The sequence below is a fragment of the Chiroxiphia lanceolata genome, chromosome 1 (assembly GCF_009829145.1).
Source record: "Chiroxiphia lanceolata isolate bChiLan1 chromosome 1, bChiLan1.pri, whole genome shotgun sequence".
NCBI classification, from domain to species: Eukaryota; Metazoa; Chordata; class Aves; order Passeriformes; family Pipridae; genus Chiroxiphia; species Chiroxiphia lanceolata.
The window spans coordinates 1902144-1911152 of record NC_045637.1 but is presented as its reverse complement, the minus strand read 5'-3'; positions in this window follow the sequence as shown (position 1 = coordinate 1911152).

The following is a 9009-nucleotide window of genomic DNA, read 5'->3' as shown; positions in this document are numbered from 1 at the left end:
GGGCCTCCCCACCCTCCCAGGGAAGAATTCCTTCCTGAAATCTAATCCAAACCTGCAGCACCGCTCTGGGCTTGCCATGAGATTTAGGACAACACCCGTCCTTATTCCTGTCTCCTACCCCCTTCCAGACCATTCCTTGCAGTTCCCCATCTGTTCTGTGGCACTGGGATGATGAACATCCACAAATTTTGGGATGCACTCGACAAGAAAAAGCCCTTTTAGCATTTTCACAGGGCATGAACTCGGAATGTGAGGTGCACGGGAGTGCGACCCTGGAGGAATCCACACGGATAGACACCCATGTGCGTCCCTCTGTGTGCAAATCCGAATTCCTAATGCTCATTTAAACCAGGTCCTGGAGCCCAGCTGGGACCTCTCGCCGTTCCTACCACGGATGGCTACTCAGGAAGGCTGATGGAAGCACTCAGATTCCTGGGAGACCTTTCTCTCTCTGCCTCGTAAGCAGAGCGGTTTTCCCGGGAGGTTTGGGGATGCAGAAGGGAGCTGCTCGCTCAGCAGCTGAGCTACAGGGAGCGTTTCCTGATGGGGCACTTCCAGAGGGATCGATGGGGCAGAACCTGCTTTGGGAAGGAGGAGATCTGGAGAAGAGAAAGGTTTCTCCTCTGGCTTTAAGGGATACAAAAAAACCTCCCTCACAAAATCAGGTTGTGTGATATTTTATCATCTTTTTTTTCCTGGAGAAATCGTGGAATGGTTTGAGTTGGAAGTGACCTCAAAGGTCATCAGTAGGTGATGGGTGAAATCTTCAGGGATTTTTGCATCCCAAGCCTTTCACAGAACCATGGAATGGTTTGGGTTGGAAGTGACTTTACAGGTTGGCAGTGGGTGGTGGGTGAAATCTCCAGGGATTTTTTCATCCCAAGCCTTTTGTAGAATGATGGAATGATTTGAGTTGGAAGGGACCTTAGAGATCATTCACTTCCAACCCCCTGCCATGGGCAGGGACACCTCCCACTATCCCAGATTGCTCCAACCTTGCCTTGGACATCTCCAGGGGAATCCACAACCTCTCTGGGAAGATCCTGAGAATATTCCCCTACCTCTATTGGCCCAGCAGCCTGGGACAGAAGTCAGTATATTACTTATTAAATGTGTTTTCCCCCCAGTGAAAAACAACAGAAAAATAGGGAATGGCCTTAAGTTGCAGCAGGGGAGGTTTAAGTTGGATACCAGGAAAAATTTCTCCGCTGAAAGGGTTCCCAAGCACAGGAAGAGGCTGCTCAGAAAATAGTGCAGCCATCATTCCTGGAGGGATTTAAAAGCCATATGAATGTGGCACCTGGGGACATGGTCAGTGCTGGGAATGGTTGGACTCACTGATCTAAGAGGTCTTTTCCAACCGAAGTGATTCCATGATTCTACCAGGCAGAAGAATATGGAACACACCCCAATTGCCCTGTTAGACCCAACCACGTAGAGACAATATTTAGGAATCCTCCCTGGATAAGAACCATCCCGAGCCTCTCCAGAGGAAGCTCCACGACCAGGGCGGCGAAGGGTGGATTTAAAGTTCTTGGACCTGCAGTTTAACCCGCGGATTTTCCGAGTAACATTTGCCCAGTAAAACATTTCCAGGAGCGGGGATTTACTGCCATAATTAATAGGTTATGATTAGGTCAATAACTTTCATCAACCGAGCAGGGAGAGAACCTATTAATGAAGCTGTAAAACAACGTAAACTCCACAGAGAGGAAGGGAGGGAGAATTTACAACTTCCCAGAAGCCTCAGTAACTAAAGGGACGATTTACAGGAAGCAAAATGAACCCGGCGCCCATAAAACACAATCAAAATTATCCCCATATCCAAACAAGACAAATTAAAAAGGTTCAAGTGGATTCCTCAGCCCAAATAAAACGGAGCATCTCCACTGAGAGGAGACTTTTCACATGGAGTTTTATGGAGTGCAGGAGAGGAAGAAACATGGGAATGGGAGGGAGTATGGAACAGGTCGATAAGAAATCGGTGGCACGGCCCGACATTCCTGATGATCCTTCAGTCTCAGCCCATGGGATGGGGTCCAGTGGTCACAGACAACTCTAGAGCAGCTCTGGTTGGAAGGAGATGATCCTCCAGGTCCCTCCCAACCCAAAGCATTCCATGATTCCAGCACAGTCAGGAGCCACTTCTGCACCACAGCCGAAAATACGGAACCTGAGGTTAAAACATGTTCATCCTGCAGCCTGTGGAAGAGAGACCTTTCCATCTTGGATGCCTTCAGAGGACATTGCCCAACACCACAGAGTCAATCCCTTCAGTCACTGTCTGAAGCAGTCATAGAATCATGGAATCATGGAATGCTTTGGTTTGGAAGGGACTCAAAGGTCATCCAGTTCTACTCCCTGCCATGGGCAGGGACACCTCCCACTATTCCAAGTTTCTCCAAGCCCCTTCCAACCTGGTTTTGGACAGTTCCAGGGATGGGGCAGCCACAACATCTCTGGGAATTCCATCCCAGTCCCTCATCATCCTCACAACCAAGAATTCCTTCCCAATATCCCATCTAACCCTCCCCTCTGGCAGTGGGAAGCCATTCTCCATCCCTTGTCCCAAGTGCCTCTCCAGCTCTCCTGGAGCCCCTTTAGGTCCTGGAAGGACCTCTCAGGTCTCCCTGGAGCCTTCCCTTCTCCAGGAGAACACCCCCAGCTCTCCCAGCCTGGCTCCAGAGGGGCTTCAGCTCTTGGATCATCTCCATGGCCTCCTCCGGACTCATTCCAACAGCTCCACATCTTTCTTGTGTTGAGGTCCTCAGAGCTGGATGCAGGATTCCAGGTGAGGAGCAGAGCAGAGCGTGTCACCACACCTTCTCACCTCAGGCCCCTGGAGACCATCAGAATGTCCTCTACTCCCTTTTTTACCTTCCCAAAAAATCAGATCACCATTTTACGGGTCTACAATCCTAAAAAAAATCCCGTGTTGACCACAGAAAACAATTCCCTGGCACCACAGGGCAAACCTTGTCCACGCAGTGGTGCTTTTCCAAGGCTGACCACGGACTTTCTCATCCTGGGCTTTCCCTGTGAGTGACACACCTTCCGCTGAACTTCTCAAACACACCAAAGCCTTTGGATACGAGACTTTTCCCGGAACAAAATCTAACTCAACAACCACCACATGGAATCACAGAATTGCTGAATCATTAAGGCTGGAAAAGGCCTCCAAGATCATCATGTTCCAACCTTCAACCCAATGCCTCCGTGTCCACCACACCATGTCTTTAAGTGCCACCTCCAGGGGTCTTGCCCCCCCCACTGCCCTGGGCAGCCCATTCCAATGCCTTACAACCCTTTCTTTCCAGGGAGGAATTTTCCCTGATATCCAAATTTAACCTCTCCTGGCACAACTCGAGGCTGTTTCCTCTCTTCCTATCACGGAGAGTAGATATCAACTCCCACCTCACCACAACCTCCTGTCAGGGAGTTTTGGAGAGTGAGAAGGTCCCCCTTGAGCCTCCTTTTCTCCAGGATGAACTCCCCCAGCTTCCTCAGCTGTTCCTGGTGCTCCAAACCCTTCCCCAGCTCTGTTCCTTTCCCTGGACATGCTCCAGCCCCTCAGTGTCCTTCCTGTCCTGAGGGGTCCAAAACTGATCCCAGGAGTTGAGGTGTGGCCTCACCAGTGCCAAGTCATGATGTCTGGGAACTCCAGACATAAAATCTTGGGAAAAAAAGTCCATGCATGAAACAAAGATTGCTGGATGCTCCCTGTCCCAGCTTAGGGATGGTGGGACACCAGTGACACGAGAACAACACAAATCCCTGCAGGAGCCAGTTGATCCCCGTGGCTGAGGTGCAATCCTACAATAACAAAACACCTTCCAACTCTCCCTTTGGGTGGTAAGTCCAACCATCATGGTGAGGAGCCACGTTGGAGTTTCGTTCTTTGAGGGTCAAAAACCCACCCTGTGGCAAACTTTTCCAAGGCCTTGGATATCACAATTTCCCTGTCCTGCAGGAACATTCTCTGCGGCCGTGGTGGTTGTGGGTAAACTCTTTGGGATTCCAATCCCTCCGGGAAAAGGACAAAACTCCTGTTTGTTCTTCACAAATGACACTTTATTAAACAAAACTCCTGGATTTAAACATCTCCCCCCGGAGGCTCAACCACAACCCTCCGCAAGTTCCTCCGGTGCTTAATTATCCTCCCTCCCCTAATTGTGTTTATAAAAGCTGCTTAATTTGACAAGACCGATTTCCCATAACCCCCTGCTGATTAGCATCATGTTCCTGTAATTCTTTATTAATCCAGTCCTGGTGAGGTGCTCCTTCATTTTCCCGGGAATCAATGGCAGGCCATAATTAACCAAGTCGTCCCCTTTCTACCACCAGTTTTCTCCTCATCCTTTGGAATTCCCAGCCCTCCAGGGTCTCTGGAAAACCAACCCCCCTCCTTGGCCACATTCTAGAAAACACTTGGATATAGATACAACTTGGATGTAAGCACGGATAGAACACTTGGATATAGTTAAGACCTGCTTTCAGCTCAGTGATTTTTAAGAGGGGCTATTTAGTCTGTCCTACACTTAATGCCAGCCTGCAAACCATCCCTTCGCCTTAATCAGAAACAAATCTGCTTTTCTCCCCCCTAAATACAAAACAAATATCTCCCGAAAATGCCTGCTTTGCACATTTCCCTTCCAAGGAGGAATCAATACCGTGGTTATTACAGCTCCTTCTGTTCCCAAAGTGTTTAAACTCTTTGCTGGCCTCAGCTCGACTGCCCAGCGACGCCTCACATCTTTTTTTGCTCATCTCGCTGATTTTCTCCCATTCCAGTGCAAATTCAATGTCCTCTGCTCCTGTTTTTTTCCGGACATTTGATGTGTGTCTCACTGTTCTCCCTTTGCCTCCAAGCCAAGTCGGTTTTTCAAACCACTCTCAACAGGGGGAAATCACCACTTTGGGGGCACTTTGGTTGTTTTTTTTCAACCCATCCCCTTTCATCATCCCCACACTTTCCCATCCCATTTCCTGGGTTTTTTTTAACCAGCTGAATCATCCTTTAGGAGGTTTTACTTTTCCTTGGAAAATAATGGATGAGCTGCTCTGAGCTATCCATGAGGGTGAGGAGACCCTGGAACAGATTTCCCAGAGAAGCTGTGGCTTCTCCATCCCTGGAAGTGCTCAAGGCCGAGGCTGGACAGGGCTTGGAGAAACCTGGGATAATGGAAAGTGTCCCTGCCTGTGGTAGGGGATTGAAATTCCATGATTTTTAAGACAAAGGCAAGTCCTCAAGGTGCTGCTCAGCCCCTTTGTGGTGGGAAGTGTTGTGAAGGTCCAGCCACCACCAACCAGCACAGCTCCTTCCCTCTCCATCAGGACACCGATCCATGAATATTCCAGATCATTTTTTCATCCCAAGGCTTGCAAACAGGTTGTGCTGTTTTGACACTTTCCCCAATTTCCCCTCATTTCCCTACACTGTAAACAGAGCCTTGGACATGCCAGTGGTTAAAACCGGTGGAACAAAATCCTCCAAAAAAAAGACTTTCCATGGAAACACATTTTTTTTTTATTCTTGCAAAAATAGAGATTTTGGACAAAAAGAAATTTTTCCCCTTAGTGCTGCATCAGGCTCCCACTAAACATTCATGAACTCAAAACCAGTTTAATCTTCAGGCTCAGAGGGAAAATGCTTCAACTACCATTGTTTCATTACATTTGACCCTCCACCCTCTTCTTTCCCCAGACTGTCCAGAGAAAAAGGTTCTCTGAACCTCTTTTTTTTTTTCCCTATTCTGGAGGCTGTTATTTGTATTTACAGTCCTTTCCACCTCTTCTCCCCTCGGATCCGCCGGGTTTGCAGTAATTTGAGATTCCCACTCAAAGGAACTGAGTCGCCACTAACGGGACAAAGACCGGGACAGCTCTGCTTGGAGGTGACCCCCTGAGCTGGTACCTTTCATCCTGGAGATTCCAGGATATTGGAAGCCATTCCTTCATTTCTTCCAGTCCCTTTTTTCCTTCAGATTCCCCTGGAATTACCCAGGGCAGGTGAATTTGCCAGTTCCCGGCAGCAGAGGGTTTTCTATAGGGGGGAAGTCTGGGAGACAACGAGGAGACCTTTCCCTTTCTTTACAACATTTCCCTCCCTTTCTTTTCAACATTCTGGATGTTTTGTTCCAATTAAATATGGAATTAAATAGACAGGAAAAATTAGGCAACACAGGCCCCAAAACTTGCGCTGTCTGATCAGAACATTCACGTGAGGAACAGAGGCTCAAACCCCCCCGGACTGGGCCAGCTCATGGAAAAGAAGATGGAAGTAGATCTGAGGTCTCTGGACAAAGTTTCTCCACTGATCCTTCAGCAGCTGGAATTTCTCCTCGGAGTTGGATGGACTCTTTGGGGACTTTAAATGGTTTTTGTAATCGCTCAGCTCTGCTGCCTGAAAATCCCACCAGTACGGCTTCAAAGTGGAAGAGCAGGTTTAGATTGGATATTGGGAAGAAGTTCTTCCTTGGGAGGGTGGTGAGGCACTGGAATGGAATTTCCAGAGAAGCTGTGGCTGCCCCATCCCTGGAAATGTCCAAGGTCAGGTTGGGGTGACCTGGGATAGCAGGAGGTGTCCCTGCCCATGGCAGGGGTTGGAATGAGATGATCTTTGAGTTCCTTCCAACCCAAACAATTCCACGATTCCAGGATCCTCTAAATATTTTCTCCACTCTTCCTGTTGCTGATATTCCCCTCCCAGATGACCGGCATGTGTCCTGGAGAAAAGCAGGTGTCATCCCAAGTAACGTGGCCCCTTGGATCCCCTTCCCAACAGCTCATGGAGCTCCTCATACTTTCTTCAGGGATAAACTGGAAAAGAATCCAGCACAGTGCATGGAATGAGACAGAACCAGCTGGAAAATAAACAACAACCCTACAGGAGAGTGTTGATGTTGGGGATGAACAAAGCTTTACTCCGAAGCAAACACCTTCAGGATTGGTTGGAGGCACGTTTAGCACCCAGGTTTTTAATTGGTCACCTATTTAGGCATAAAAATGAATGATTACACGTGTTAAAACATCACTGCACGTGTAAAAGTAAATTATTGTGCACGTAAAATCTTTACTGCACATCTAAAAGTAAATTATTGGGCATGGGAAAGAGATTCCTGCAATTTTTATTTTTTTCCCCCCCCTTTCTTGCACCTCCCAGTTATTATTTTGGGGAACACTCGAAATCTCTCACTCTCAACATGTTACATGAAAAGATTCCTTCTCTCTTTGTTTGAGATTTCAAAAGGATTTGGGAGGAATATCCCAAATATGGGTCAAAATCTCTCCGTGAATTCCCGGCAATACATGTGTTAATTATGGTCACAAAGCTGCCAAACTCCTGTAGGAGTCCGAGAGCCTCTCCGGCCTTCACATTCCTGCCAGGAGCGTGGCTTTCCATGTCCAGGGGGCAGATTTATGGATAACATCTTTCCCCTCTCTCTTGCTTGAGTTTAAAAGCTTTGGCCTCCAGGGCAGGCCAAGCTCCTGTCACATTTTGCATTGCTGTACCAGCACAAAGTAGCTTCCAGGCTTATCAAAGCTCATCCTGGAGAACCTCTCCGGCCCTTCCCAACAGCAGCCAGGGCAGGGATAATGTGGGAATGTGCTGCTGTGTCCCATGAGATCACTGAGAACCACCACAGATCCGAGATGCCTCAGCCAAGGTGCAGTTCTGGAGCTTTCCTCCTGCAGAACCGGGGCTTGGTTCTGTCCCAGACAATTCCAGCATCAACAAAGAATCATAAAATCATAGGATCGTGGAATATTTAAGGTTGGAAAAGACCTCCAAGGTCATCGAGTCCAACCTTTGACCAAACATGACCTTATCACCAGCCCAGAGCACTGAGTGCCACGTCCAATTTTTTTCTTGAACAATTCCAGAGATGGAGACTCCACCACCTCCCTGGGCAGCCCCTTCCAATCCTTTCCATGAAGAAATTCCTCCTGCTGTCCAACCTGACCCTCCCCTGGCACAGCTTGAGGCCATTCCCTCTCCTCCTGTCCCTTGTTCCCTGGGAGCAGAGCCAGGCTCCCCCCAGCTCCCCCCTCCTGTCAGGGAGTTGTGGAGAGCCATAAGGTCCCCCCTGAGCCTCCTTTTCTCTGGGATGAGCCCCCCCAGCTCCCTCAGAGGTTCCTCAGAGGTCTTAAAACCTTCCCCTGGAACATCTTGACACCAACTCTGAGTTGTGTTGCAGATGTTTCCCCCATCCAGCCTTCACAGAGGAAGATGTTCCTGCAGAATTCCCGTGGGAGGTCCTCCAGAGCTGCACAGTGAAGCTCCAGAGGGCTGGGAAGCTGTAGTTCTGTGGTTGAAGCTCTGGGATAAGCCTGGGATCAGAAGGGTCTCAGACTCACTTCCAGGAGAAGGACTCGTGGAGAAATTCTCCATCCAAAGTTGATTCAGCCTCCTGTGTGGAAATGTTTAACTGCAACTGAACATATCCAGCCCCATCCTTTGAGGCCCCATCCATCATTTTTCAAGGAATGGCAAGCTCTTGGTCATGGAAATTAAGAGTGGTGCATCACGCCATCGTCTTACTCCAAATTATGGGATAGCCACATATCCCACCAAGATTCCTCGTGATCTTGTCCCTGAGGACGAGTCCTTCATCCAACTGGGATGAAAATCTCCCCACTTTGCAAGGCACAGCAAAACAAGACGATGGAACCTTGCTGAGACATCCAAGGATGTCCCCAGTTTGGGATGGAATCCCTAATGAAGCCAGAAGGGCTGGAATGTTGTCAGGAGGAAGCAGCAATGGTGAGAGATGTCCTAAAAATGACGTGTTGCACCAAGAGCTCCTGATGTCCCAGTATCCAGAAAGAAATGTCACCCTGTCAGGGAATGGATCATCCCATCATGGAGGCACCAGTAAGGTAAGGAAATAGTGCAGCATTTCCCTTCAATCCACATATTGATTGATGATCATGGAATCACAGAATGGTTTGGGTTGGAAGGGACCCTAAAGATCATCCTGTTTCAATTCCCTGCCATGGGCAGGGACA